Source organism: Furipterus horrens, unplaced genomic scaffold, assembly GCF_987537825.1.
Source record: "Furipterus horrens unplaced genomic scaffold, mFurHor1.1.pri manual_scaffold_1, whole genome shotgun sequence".
Taxonomy (NCBI): domain Eukaryota; kingdom Metazoa; phylum Chordata; class Mammalia; order Chiroptera; family Furipteridae; genus Furipterus; species Furipterus horrens.
In genome coordinates, this window is record NW_028327171.1 from 43,636,136 (window position 1) to 43,651,870 (window position 15,735).

The following is a 15,735-nucleotide window of genomic DNA, read 5'->3' on the forward strand; positions in this document are numbered from 1 at the left end:
TCATATCCCTGACCAAATCTCCATGCAGTCAGTCTCCACTTCTCCTCCCTATTCAAAATACTCAATGTAATTGAGTTAAGACATTTAAAGAATAATTAGCCTTTTCAGAAAATATTTGAATCCAAAAGAAAGACTTGTTAGTGCAAATGAAACTAATTTTTAAAGCTACTTATCATAGAGATTATTATCCTTTACTTTCCCCACATAAACTGATTAGGGTCCCAGGAAATAAAATTGATGTTATTTGGCACCATTTCACAAATTGCAGCCTAATGATGGACTTTTCTAGAACTTTTAAAGTTACTGTACTTTCTAGCATTCTGGTATTTGATAATACCTAAAAACATTTGGAATACTTACATTAAATTATTCTACCCAAGAACTTCTGGCCAAGATGGAGGCCTAGACTGACATGTTCCATCTCCCTCCACAACTAAGAAGGACTACAACTACCACAAAACCAGAAATAACCAGAAGTTCCAGAAAATAAAGCTACATGGGAGTCCAATGTATGAAGTTATAAACAAGTGGTGCTCATCCAGACAGGTAGGAGGGTTTTTGCCAGGGCGGAGAGGTCAAGCTGTGCTGGTGGCAGCAGCTGCAGCAAAGGCGGTGGGACCCCAGTAAGCACAGACACCCATATTTAAGGGGAGGTGAGAGTCGCCTGGGGAGCACCCCTTGCCACAGACCAAACCTGTTCAGCTTGCGGTTTCAACACTGGGGAAGGCAGACCCCCATTGCCTCGGACTGTGAGGGCCAGAGGGCATGGGGACAGAGGAGCAGTCTCCTGGTCTCTCAGCAGAGTGAACAGCAGGAATTCATCTTGGACTCCTGCTCCCACACAAAGCACCACAGTGTGGTGAGAATGGTTGCTCGGTAGTGAGGAGTGCATGGGGCTCTGCCCGCTATAGCATAGGAGGTGTGACAGCCCTGCCCAGGAAGCAAAGGTAAACACAAACTGTCAGGATGGCAGGGATCATGATAGAGATCCCAATCACTCAACTGACCAAACAGCAAATACATGATCTATTGGACCAGCAGATAGAAAATCTTTCTGAGGCACAGTTCAGAGCTCTGGTTATAAGAAAGCTTTCAGACCTAACAGCAGATCTTAAACAAGAAGGGGAAGGAATGAAGGCTAGTCCTGCTGAAACGAATGAAAATACATATGAAACAAGTGGTGAGGGCAAGAAAACGAGGGATCAAATCAACAAATCAGAACATAGGGAAGGAACAAACAGTCAACCAGTGCAGAAACAGGAAACAAGAAGTAAGGAAAATGAGGAGAGGCTCAGAAACTTATCGGACAGCTATAAGTGGGCCAACATTTGAATCATAGGGTTGCCAGAAGGTGAAGAAGAAGAACTAGAAATTGAAAAATTATATGAAAAAATAATGAAGCAGAACTTCCCTAACCTGGGAAAGGAAATAGATTTACAGGTCCAGGAAGCACAGAGAGTTCCAAAACAACTGAACCCAGGGAGAACCACACCAAGACACATTATCATCAAAATGTCAAAAATTAAGGATAAAGAGAGAATTTTAAAAGCAGCAAGAGAGAAGAAGAGAACTATTTACAAAGGGGTCCCAATAAGTTTTTCAGCTGATTTCTCAAAAGAAACTCTGCAGGCAAGAAGGGACTGAAAAGAAATATTCAAAGTAATGAAAAGCAAAAACCTACAACCACAATTACTCTATCCAGTGAAGCTGTCATTCAGAATAGAAGGGCAGAGAAAGTGCTTCCAGGACAAAGTAAAACTGAAGGAGTTCATCAGATCCAAACCACTTTTATATAAAATGTTAAAGGGATTTGTTTAGGAGAAAGAGGATCAAACCTATGAACATTAAAATGAAAACTGTATCACAACAACCAACAACAGAAGCTAGGGAACTGAAACAAAGGCAAACTAAGTAGGCAATGAGAGTGGGAAAAGAATTATAGGTATGGGGAACATATGGGGGGGAGGTCAGGGGGGCGGGGAAGGGGGAAAGGGAGGGAGATGGTACAGAAATTAAGAAGCAGTACGAGAGAGTATAGTAGATAGGAAGATGTTGAGAACTTTATGCATAACCAATGGGCATGGACTAAAGGGGGGGACAATTGGAGGGAGAGGGGGATCACTGGGTGGAGGGGAACAAAGGGAAAAGAAATTGGGACAACTGTAACAGCATAATCAATAAAGCATATTAAAAAAATTCTACCCAAGATTCTATCCAAGAAACTATAAACCAACAAATCATTACTGTTGGGGAGGGGCAGGCATTATATAGCAACTTGCTATGTGAGATTTCTAACCATTCTTCATTCACTTTAGATCTTAACCAAAGGTTAGTTTTTAACTACAACACTAACATATGCAAAAGCTAATATACAGTAGTCCCTCTCTATATCGCGGTTCACTTATTGTGGCCTCACTGTATTGTGGGATTTTTAAAAATATTATATTTAATTATTTATTGCAGATTTTTTACTATATTGTGGGATTTTGCAGTACTGTATACATATGTTGTTAAAGTTACGTAGGTTTAAGAGTGTTGAATATGTTTAAGAACATAAGTAGTATTTATAAGTATGGAAAAGGTGAATAAGGGAGTGGGAAAGGTTAATAAAGGACTGGGAATGGTTTATAAGTGTGTGGGAAGGGTTTATAAAGCCTTAAAATATATATAAATACTAAAATAAATGTAAGGTTCCTACTTTGCAGATTTTCACATTTCGCGGGCGGGGTCTAGAACGTACTACCCACGATAAGTGAGGGAACACTGTATACTCAAAAGGAACAATGTACTTCTAAGACCTAAATGATGTTACAGAGTTCTTTCTAATTGCATGTGGGTTGAAAAAACCATAGTAGCTCTTCTAGTGTTCGGTGTGTGAATTTTATTGGCTGAATCATACCTTTGTAGTGAGGACATATTTGGAAATTGTTGCTGTGAATATATATTAAAGGTTTTCATAAATATGCCATATATGTTGTCTCATCTGATAGCTGTTTCAGATATCTATATGGGCAACCCTTTCTTTAAGTATTTCAGTGGGGCATAATCACTGAAATTATTTAAGACTAATATAAAGCAGACAAAATAGAACAAAAGTTAAATCACACACTCTATATTAAATCTGGAATTAATCTGTTTTATGCCTAGGATTTCATTCACCTTCTTAGAGTGATAATAATAATTAATGGCATGCCTCAATAGATTAGGAAACCAGCTCATCTACATCTCCAATAAGCCAAGTCTTACAGAAGTACAAAGTATGAACAGGTAATTTTCATCCTAAACACATTCATATACTTCTTTTTGCACAAATGTAAAATTACCACGTCTCATGTTGAGTTGATTAGGACATATCAATCTCTGATCAGCTAGACCTTTTAGAGTAGATTCTAAAGGACTTGTACATTCAACAAGTTTGTATGCATGGTATAACTTATAACTTTATTCTGCCCCTGAATCCTGGAGCAAAATGTCACCTTCTGCTACTATGCTAATTCAAAAATAAGAAATAGATAGTTGTCCCTGTGGTAACAGAGGCTCATTTTACCCCAAGCCCATTTCCAACCTGTTACTAAATTACTAAGCACTGGAGCGAAGCATCAAACAGCACAGGGAGATGCTGTTAACTTAATGAAACCAAACACCATCCACTTAAAACATGTTGTGTCAGCTTGGAAATAAGGACAAATAAACTCCTTAATTTCTACTCCCACCCTTATAGCTGACCACCTAGCAACTGTTACATTTTCTAAATTATAAAACTAGGTCTTCCTTCTACACAACAAAAATTACTTCCCAGAGGCAGAACTGACTTTCTAGAGCTCCTGGTTTTCAGCATAGGAATATTTTTATTATGCCCCAAAACATGAATTTTAACTTTTTCACTTCTCTATTATTCTATCTTAATGATCAACAATTAGATTTTTTTTTTTTTTGAGGCAATGTATGTCTATTAGCTGTAAAAAGCAATTTCATTTCTTCAGAGCATCCATGAGTACAGAAGGCCAAGAACAAGATTTTCCCTCAGGCAAGGTTTTCAAAGGTCAGCCAAGAGAATTGGGACAGGATGTATTCCCTCCTAACAGTGCACCACAACACTCTAATATCCTGCTGAGAAGAATCTTTTACTTTGAAATTTAAAGTCTCATCTGACAGAACCCATGCCTGCAGGAGCCTCAATTTATCTGCTCTAGATGAAGAACATTGAAATTCAATCTGAAGAAATCCAAATCTTTGTTTCCATGGTGAGGCTACCAAAAGCTCCTGAACATTCAGTTCTGTCCACTATAGTTATGGCTATGGGAATATTTAAGAATTAATCTTAAATTAGCACAAAGGCACAGAGAACATCAGTCATTTCTGCAACTAGGAGTCAGGTCATTATGGAAAGTCATTGTGGGCATTTACCTTGAAAGGTATTGGGATTCTGTGCACCAGTTAACTTGTCTGAAAAATGAAGGGGTTGAGGTAGATGATCTCTTGGGTCCATTTTAGGTTTACACTTTAACTAAGAAGTTAGCTAAACCTGTGACCTTGATCAAGTCACTCAGCTTCATTAATGTCTGAGTTTCCTTCCAGTTCTAAAACAAGTCCACAAATTCTTATATAATCTCATTGATTATATTTTCCCTTAAAATTAACAGATAATTTTAGAAATAAGATTAGTATTCTAGACATCATCTGAGGTTAAGGGGGAGGTAAAGAATAAGAAGTAAATTTTTGTCATAGGAGTCAATTCGATTGGGCATCAGATGGGCAAATAACTAGCAACAAAAAAAAAAGCTGCTTAAGTAAACAGTGCTTGAGAATATAAATTTATAATAAGAAATCAAAGAATGATCATTGATGAAGAGCAATATTTCCCATTAAACTGTCAATAGATTTTCACTTATTTGTATTTTTCATGTCAGAAGTCTCTTCCTTACCACTCTCAAGCTCTTCAACAATATAAAATAGGCTTCTTTAAGAGCCATTCCTTGGCATGGCTCCTCTATTAAGTTTAGTTAGATTTGAGTCCAGTATGAGATTTCTCTATTGACTAGGAGATACATTAATTGACCTAAGACCCATACAACAGAATAAAATTCCTGAAGGCAAGGTAGTATGATATAATGAAAAGGATATAGGATTTGGGTTTAGAGGACCCAAGCAAAATGAACTTTGTATACTATCTCTGTCCATTTCTAACTGTGAAGATGGACAATGTTTTTAATATTTCTTGGCTTTAGTTCCATCATATATAAAATCATGATACTAATACCTTCTTCAAGTAATTTTCACAAAAATTAAATGAGATAATGGGAAGAAAGTGGTAAGACCTCAATAAATGCTTGAACTACCCATTGAATGTCTTCAATTTCAACTTATTGATGACTTAGCAAGTCATCATAGCATAAGGTGCTATAAATTAAATGATGGAAAAGATTCACCCGTACTCTGTTGGTACACTTTGAATAGAAATGATCTAACATGGCCATTAGAGCCTGAAGAACTGACTTACCTTGAGATTAGAGATTACAAACTGTTCTGTTTACCTTTTCCATGGCAAAATCTTTGAGAGAAAAAAAAAACTGCTGGTTAATCAGTTGCATCCTTTTTCAGAGGCATTATATTCTCATTTGTTCAAGTAATATTAATTGATGAACTATTCTATGTGGGACACAAAAGTCTTATACTTTTTGTTAAGATACTTACAATCTCATAGAAAAAGAAGATATGAACCTATGGCAAGTTAAAGCCAAGACAAAGAAGTAATTAATTAAATTTAGAAAATACCAACTACAACCTCAGAATCCTGCTAGGACTTCTAGAGGAGAGAGAAGTAGAAAATATATATGGCTCCTGACCCCAAGGTAGTCACAATCTACTGGGGAAGAACACCAACGAACATAAATTGCTAGTACAAAATTATATGAGATTATATGTCAACTAAATTGACTGAGATGTCCAGGGAGAAGTTCTACTGTGACTCTATAGGAACTGTGAGTTGCTCTCTTCAAGAAATGGTTGAAAGAGAAGGTGGAGATCAGCTTAACTTTGAAGAATAGGTAGAGTTTAAATACATGGATATGAGAAAGAGGAAAGCCCAGATTATGAGAACTTGTATTTAGAAATCTTAGTGTTAAGAGAAAAATGAGCACAACATGTTCAGGGGTCAAGAAGCAATATGAGATCAAGATAGAAAGACAGGGCACCTAACAATGGCAGAGCATCTATACAAAGCTGTTTTCCCTTGTTCTAATAGCAGGGGACAAAAAGACTTGCTGTTACTGAGACCTATAAATTGTACTCTTAGACCAAAATTGACAAATTATAAAAAGCATCAAATTTTGTGTTACTGAGAACACAGTCAAAATCACAACTACTCAGTCCATAAAAAAGGCACTATTATAGGGCACCATTTCCATCTGACAGAAAATAAAGTAGGAATATATTCAGATGAGGTCCAGAGTTGAAATTGGGTAAGATGCAAGGAATCTGAGTCCCAGAAGTGAGGTAGTTATTACATTACTGTTTCCTATTTTAAAGCAAGGTGTGTCAGAGCCAGGGTAAGGAAAGAGAGCAAGAGTAGACTTGGGAACACAGGCACTTCTTCTGAACACTCCAGCTTAGTCCAAGAAAGTCTACTCCTTTCATGTCCCTGTCTTTAGAGATTGCCATCTTTCCAATACATGCCTTTGCAAGTAACTTCTAAGTATATAGTAGTTGAGGACAAGTGTAACCTTTTTGCATATGAATCAGTAATATATGTATAAATGGTTGAATATAGTTTGGATTACAGATATACGAATGTATTTATTGGCCATAAATTGAGTCAGTGGAGGACCTTCAAGTTCTTCTAGAATGGTGGCAAATGCCCAAGACTCTTTTATTAACTACCCCACCTCAATGACTTGGAAATACCAGAGATATAGAAATACAGAACATATAGAAAAATAGAAATAGTTAACGTAAATAATACAACTCTTCCCTTCTCAGTGTCTAATTTCAGCAACTTCATTGACATTGTCACTAATATGATGTAATTTAAGCTCAATTTGATTTAAGAGGTGTATTCTAATAAATCTATCAATCCTGAAAACTTTAAGCTAAATATTGCTGAAAAGTACATACAAAGGAAAGCCTTGATTTATCTGTTTGTAAGATGAAAATAATTTATTGTAATTTGGAGACTCTTCTAGGTCTTTTTTGCCAACCCAGCTACTGAAAAGTATTAGGAGATAGAACCAAAGAAACATAGTTTTAGCTAGGTGATATACTACTATCGAATTTTTCTACAACTGAAATCCAAAATTTAGTTTTTAAATGGAATATAGGTTTCCCCTACCTCTGTTCCCTAACGGGCTTTGCTATTTTTGAACAAGTCCTTCAGTTGATATTTTCCAATGTAATCTTACAGGCTCCTTGCCTATAATTTCAACTCATTTGAGTTTTGGGGACTGTCACTTTATACGTGAAAATGTTTTAACCAGGTAAGTTTTATCATTTTGTTAATGTTACTGTCAGAAGATTGGGGGGAGGGACCAAGAGCACCTGTACTGTATTATAAAAAAAAACATGTCACATATAATTTTTATATTGGGCACCTAGATCAGAGAGCTGATCATGTATTCCAGATGCAAGCTATAGAGTTCAGCTTCATGTTATATTACGTCTTATAAAAGGGTTTTAAATTATATCACTGGAATTCAAAATTATGATATACCTCTTTTGGATTAAGAAGTGCTGCTACATTGGCAATATATAACAATATTAAAGATTGCTTACCTTCAACCTAGCAATTCCAGATCTTGGTATATTTCCAGAGAAATTTTCATACTTATGCACAAAGAAACGTGAAAATTTTTAATTAGAAACAACACAACTGCATTGTTAACAGAAGAATAGATATATTATATCATATTTATACAATTGATAAGTAAAATAAATTAAGTAGAACTATGTGAATCAATGTAGAAAACAGTCTTCCAGATAAAATTTGCAGCAAATGAAATAATATTTATACAAAGATATATTCAATATATTACCATGTGTATATAAACTTTAAAATTATGCAAAACAATATTGTCTAATAATTATTGATACAAACATCTGTAGTAGTAAAAGCATAAAATCACTACAGTGAAATACAGTGATTTTCAGCCTTTCATCTGGTGGCACACATTAAATAATTACTAAAATTCTGCAGCACACCAAAGACTATATTATAGTTTTGGCCAATCTGACAAAAAAACAGGTATAATTTTGATACATTCACACAGGACAGCTATTGTTGTGTTGGTTATTGCCATTTTTTTAATTTGACAATATAAGGGAAAAGAGGTCTGTGCCCCTGAAATAGTCAGGTATTGTGTGTTTTAAAAATTCTTGTGGCACACGTTGATAATCACCAGTGCAGTAAATGCAATAGCAGAAGAATACACAATGGACTTCTCCTGTATCTGTAAAAGTGTATTTCTTAAAAAAAAAATTCTAAGCAAATATAATAAAATGCTCAGAAACCTACAGTGAGTGCTTGGGTATTAGTAATAGTGTACTTTTCTATAGGGTTATAATATTTCATTTAAAAAGAAAGTTGAACAACAAAAGTCCACCGCTTTAATTTCTTTAAGGTTTTGAGAAATTTTATGTACCACATCGGGTTTTTTTTTCTTTCTTTTCCTCTTCTATTCAGGTTCTGACTTCTCCATGAGTCTATGTGGGAATTTTAGAAAAAGATTACATAATAATTCTTCGAAGAAATGGTTAAGTAGTGAAGCATAAGACAAAGGTACATCTATATTTCTAGTGCAATTCTTTTTCTCTGCACTGAAATTTTTAAATGAAAGATCACTAATCACAAATATTGGAGTTGGATTGCGGTCTCCCCAAAATATCAGAGCCCAGAATCCTATGAGACCAGTCCAAGAATTTGAGAGTATCTATTTGCTACTCAATCATCTCTAGGGGCTTTAACTTCATGAGCTTAGCCCATCAGTGTCCCCTTGGATGAAAATGATGTTCTCTGTGGTCACATGTATACTGTTCATTTCTGTCTGCATCCACTCTTGAGAACTTTCAATAATTGGCAAAGTTTGCCATTTTTGTGTACCTGTAGGATAAACAGAATCCAGGTAAAATATTTTACAAATGGCTGGTCTGAAGCCTCCCCTCACCCCAACCATGAAATTTCCATTTGCAGGTGAATGTTTTCTACCTAATCAATATCAACTTTAGAAATAATCAAAACAAGCCATCAGTCTAGAGATTCCTCTTAGTAAATATATATTTTTCATGGTTATATTCCTCTAGTTTCTTATTTTTATTTCTAAGGCATTCAGGGTCATGTAATCTTTAGCAGAACTAAAAATTCTCCAACCAGCAATAATCCAGGAAGACATCAAAAACACCCAGACAGAATAAGGCTAATATTTCCTCACCAGGTGTCTAGCCTGTTAATCTAGTGATAATATCACATTCCAAAGGAAAAGGCACCAGACCCTCCCAACTAGTGCTCTAAGCACTTACTTCTTCACCTAGGATTACCAGCTTGTTGAAGCAGCAAACATTCTCACCTGCATCAGAGGTGGGGGCTGATCTCCAATTGCTGGGAACAGCAGCATTTGAGGAGTAAATAAGCGCTCAGGCAAAACTTTTCTTTAGAAACCAAAACCAGCAGCAAAGTTACTGGTTTCAGGTGCAGGTGCCAAATTATCTGAGGTTTCATTTATGCTTCCTGAGACTATGGCCTTTCTTTGGAATTTGGAGTTTAAAAGGTGGTCTTCTCTGAAAGGGCATATTTTTAGAATGCTGTGCTTTATAGGTATATTTCAGGTTCAGTGATGAAGAGGGGATGACGCATCTTCCTTGTCAGAGGATAAATCTGGATATTCATCTGTTGAGGATCTGACCCCAAACCCTGAGTAGGTCAAGGGTCTTATCTGACAGAATGCTTAGTAATGAGAAGTTCAGGGAGAGAGAGAAAGCAAAGCACATTTTCTGGATCTGATTTATTGTCCTGTTGCCATGAACTCACCTTAAACAATTCAATTTTCCCTCTGAAAAAAACGGAGTGTGGCAATTAGAAAATCCTTCATACGGTTTCTGAGTGATTATGCAGAGACTGTAAGGCAACATGGGTTCTAATTCAGCCACTAAATTGCTATCTACAGCACCTTTGTCAAAACCATTAAAAGATGAAGGGCCTAAGTCATGGGTTGGCAACTCCACTTTGGAGTCACTTGGAAAGTGAAAAAGCAATAACAACAACAATGTCCTGCCTGGCTCTTCCCTGGGTCAACAGAATCAGAAACTCTGAAAGGTAGTACCTTGCACTGATATCTGTTAAAATCTCCCAGGATGATTTTAATATAAAGTGAGACCGAGAACTAGAGTGGTGTTTCTCATACTATAATTTGCAAGCCAGTCATCTGAGAGCTTATTAAAATGAAGATTGTTGATTCAGTAGGTCAGGGATGAGGTATTTCTGACAAGCTCTCTGGTGACGCGGAGCTGCCGGTCTACGGAACACACTGAGTAGCAAGAAACTAATGATTTCTGAGCGCCCTTCCAGCACTGTGATCCTGTGAATCTGTGTCAACTTTCACGTTCGACAGAATTGCCGATTTCCACCTAAGAACACCCATTTCAGAGCAAAATGCCTTTTATAACGCCATGCGCTGAAATAATTGTCTTTGGAAGTTAGGAGATACTTCAGAATCTTACAATGTCTGATGCAACACCATGGGCATTAATTATCGCTGAATGGTGTGATAGATATAAAAACTACAGGGAGTTTGTGGGGAATTCACATAAGTTAGGAATTTCACCGCAATGTGGAGAATTAAGTACCACGAGGGGATGTGTACAGGGACATCTCACTCAGGAATGCGTGTGTATGTGTGTGCCTGGGGTAGGGGTGCCTGTTGGAGTCTGGAGTGGTTTTCAAGCTGAGCTCTAAAGATGAGTAAGATTTGGGAGTTGGGAGGGATGTCCAGACAGAGAGAGATGTGATGTAAACACCTACGTGTGTGTGAGAGGCTAAGGAAATCAGAGGACCACAAGTAGGTTCATTTGGCTGGGACATAAAAAACATGAGGAATGAACTGAGGGATAAGCAGTGGCCAGAGACAGGACTTCATAAATCCCCTCCAGGAGATGCATCATTATCTTGAAACAAAAGAACGTCTTCAAAGCATTTGATGCAGAAAAGCAGCATGATTTACATTTACAGAAATAACTTGCTATGTGCTGTGTTGGCAGTGGATGATTCAGGGAGGCATATCTGTTAGAGGGCTGTTTCTATATGCTAATAGTTGAGAGTGAATGAGGCCAGTTACTCCATTTCCAGGAAATTCTTCTGCAGAGACCCATTCATGTACACAGATATCTGGGCAAGTATGTTTATTGCATTATTGCTTGTAATAACCAAAACTTGTATACATAAGCGATGTCTGTCAATTGGACATTAATTGTATAGTTTTTGGCATATCTGTGCTATGAAACATTTATGGCCATTAAAAAGAATATAGTAGATCTATATGTAAAGATATCCAAGACATATTGTGAAGTGAAAAAAGCAAGTCAAAAAAATAATTTACATAGTATGGGCTCCATTATATAAAAACAAGTATATATTCTCTATTATCTGGATGGTATATGTGTATGTAAATTAACAGAAAAAGTACTGAGAGAAACACCTCAAACTGATGACAATTGCTTCTTTTAAGAAAAGGAATGGAAGATGAAGAGCAACTTTCACTCTCCATGCTTCTGTTTTAAGATATTTTCAAAGAGAAAGTATTTGTGTTGCTTGTGTAATAGGAAAAAGAAAGAAAAAAATGAATTGCTACATTGCACATCTTTTTTTACTTATCAATAGCATGAATTTTGCCTTCAGTCTAACAATTTCTACAATTTTAACTTTAATTTTTTAAAAAATAAAGCTCAAAAAATATTTTACGAATTTAAAATTCTAAAGATTTCTCACCTCTCCCCTCAAGGCTGTGCCCTAAGGTCACCTCCCCTGCCTCCTGGCAACAATCTCCCTCATTTAAGTTTTCCTCTACTTCTCATGATGCAGCTACCCTAAACCTAAGATAACTCCAGACACAGTCTAAACTTCTAGAGGCTGAACATCATTAAAAAGAATAAGTAACAGGCAGAAATCAACAGGGTTTGAAAATAAAGAAGTTTTTCTCTTTACCCCCTGGGAGTTGAGAATTTTCAGTGCTGCCATAATTTTCTAGAAAGATCCTCCAATGACCTCTGGAAACAATCCAGGACCCCCCACTGCTGCTCTCGGATCCCAGTATAACCAACTCAGCTGTGCACTAAAGGGAAAGTTATAAATTGCTTAGAGAAGGAGGTTACAAAAGGGAGCGACCAGCCTGGCTTTTGTTAGGGTAAATCTGGGCTCCCCAACCTGTTAAGATGCTTTGAAAGAGGTGACAAAATGATCTATAAAGGCGAACCAGTGGGTGTCATTTCTTTAGATAATAAAAAACCTTTTGATTGGGAAATACACAAAAGGCTGAGGAAGGTTAGTAACCCTGGGATAAAAGAAAAATTTCCTTCATCAATTAAAAAGCAGTTATGGAAAAATGGGGACTAGAACTCCAATTTCCCAAAAGGAGAAAGATTAAAATATTGGCATCATTCAACAGTTATTATATTCAATGTGCAATTGAGTGGAGGTCTCCAGTAAGAAATCAATGATCTAAAATTGATTAAAATATTTTTATAAATAAAAACATAAAATGTAAAAACTTCCATTTTATAATGAATTAATCAGATGAACAAATATTTTATTTCCATTCTAGTGCATGCTTTTCACCGGTACTGATACAGTAACACATTCTAATGCTGTTCCTCCTTTCCTCACCAATCCTTAATTTTTCAGTTGAGTTTTATTTTAAATAGTGTAGAGGCTTCTTCTGATATTTAACGTGGGTTGTTTTTGCTTTTTACCTTATTCAAAGTCACTAGGTATTAGTCCTATCTAAACGATCAACAAGAAAACAACAGCAACACTAAGCTTATTGATAATAGCATTTGCAGTTTACGTTTCTCCAGAGAAACTAAAAACTCTTTCAAGATATTTGCCATTTAATAATCATTAAATATGAACGATGTGCTGACATGATACATGTATTAGAAAGAGAATAACATAATCTGTATTATACCAGCTTAAACCTCCAGTCTCTAGGAAACCTCTAAGCTGATGAACCATCAAGCCATAGAGGACTTGTATTTGCAATGGAAGCTTTGAATTCTTCGGCTGGCACAGGAGAGCGGAGCAAGGAGATGCCAACTGTATATAAAAGCAGAGCAACATGTCCAGCTCATCAGCGTGCTTCAAAATGCATAGGCTGTGCAATGGAGCCAGCTTCTTGAAGGCCAACAGACTCTACCTTGATGCTTTACGTGGTTGTAGAACAACTAAGATAGGAAAACAAAAAAGAAAACAAGATAAAACAGTCCATCTCCAGGGTTGAATGATAAATAATGGGCAAAGCTGTCCCAAATAGAACAGAGACAATTAAGTACCTGTGGAGTGGAGAATGTTTCACTAGTCAGGAAAACGATGACAAGGCTGCCACTTCTTTGCAGCATGTTAAGAACTTGCAGAGGAGTCCAGCAATCTGTGCCTGATTATGGTTCAAGAGCTGACTGTATGCACTGAGCTCCTCCTGCTGAGTCTCACACATTTCCAGCCCCAACACAACACCTAATTCTACACCCTGCTCAACCCCAGTCTGTGTCCTTGTTTTTGCTGCTCCATGGTGAAATCTAAAAAATATGGGCAACGAGGTGAGGGGGTTTTAAAAAAATAAAACTACACTGATTCATTAAAAATTTTTAAATATTTTTACCTTTCTTTATGAGATGATAGTTATAATTTTTATATTTTATTTTAATGTTTTATTGCTAAAATAAAATGTGAGAAATTCATATTTTTCCATTTAAAAATTTGTTATTACTTTATTAAATCTAAAAGTCTGGGGACTTCCAGTGCACTAGTTCAAAGCTCTGGCTGAAATAAAATGGACTTGGTTTCAGTCCCAGTTCTACCACTGACTGGTTATGTGACCTTCTCTAAGCCTAAATTTCCTCATTTGTTGAATAAAAATGACAAGAGTGTCTACTTAGTAGATTATCATGAAGATAATGATGATAATGCAGAACAGTCTCAAAACAGAGCATGGTACATACATGGTAACACTCTAGTGTTAGCTTAGTCATAAGAAGGGTTATTCATCAGTTATCCTCAGTTTGCTCATCTCCCAAATGAGCCATTTGACCCCAGAAACTTCTACATCCCCTCTAATTACAACACCCTACATTTTACATCAATATTCTAGTCCTTCTACTCCTTCCAGGTTATTCAAGTATACAATCATTCACAGGTTCAAGTTAAACAAATTATCTCCATCCATATAATGCACTACCATCCAGCCATGGAATGACATCCATATATATTACTGAGTGAGAAAAAACATAGTTACAAACCAGTTATGAACAGCATGATTCCATTTTTAAATGCAATATATACATACAAATACGTACATAATGGTAATTTCTAACTCAGCCCTTGAAACACTCCTCAATTACTCTAAGCCGGCATTGTCCACTGGAAACATAATATGAGCCACAATTTTAGCCATATATAGAATATTAATTTTTTTAGTAGCCACATTGAGAAACAGAGGAAATTTGTTTTGAAGTATTTTATTTAATCTAATATAAAAAAATTTCTCATTTCCACATGGAATTACAACAATTATTAACAAAATACTGTACATTGTTTTTTATATTATCTTTGAAATTCAGTGTGTGTTTTATAGGTACAGTACATTTTAATATGGACTAGCTGCATTTCAGGTGCTCAGTAGGCAAAAGTGACTCATAGCTACCACATCAGACAGTATAGCTCTAGGCAGTTAGTCCCCCTCCTCGCATTGAATTAGAATTATCAGACTGAAAGAAAACTTATCTTACTTATATGCCCATTGCCTAAAACAATTTCTGATACCAACTGGGTACTCAATTAATGTTAGTTTGAATGAATGTATTTAATTCAAAGTATTCTTGGGTAACTTTGCATTTTTAAGTGCCATATGAATCACTGACTAAAAAGACATTGTGCCATCCCCAAATAAAGAACACAGGGATTTTGGAAAGTATCTCCCAGAGAGCATCACACCTCACAAGCAGCCTCTTACCTTGTCTAGGGGCAAAGCCAGCCATTCAGAAATGTAAGAAACCCTCATGAATTAACTTTAAATTTTTAGGACTAAAGCTAATGCCAAAATGTATATTATAGACAAATAACTATTAAAAGATAGCAGGACTTAGAGAAATAGATAATAATAAAAACTTTATTAAATATATGCTATATCTAAATACCTTACATGCATTATTTATAATCTTCACTAACACTCTATAAGATAAGGTGGGATCACTAAAGCAAACAAAACTTTTTAGATTTGAATCCTATCTCTGTCAATTTCTAGCTCTATGACCTAATATAAGTTTCATAATCTCTCTAGGCTCAGTTTTCTCACCTGTGAAATGGGCATTAAAATAACTAGCCTTAATTATTATGAGGATTAGATTAATTGACACATGAACTCTCAATAAATGACACCTAGAATTATAATGGTAAGGTCCAATTAAGGTGAGAGCAATCATTGTTATTATCTTTGGTTTACAGAGGGGAGATGAGCTTCACAGGAATTACACAACCTCAATGTC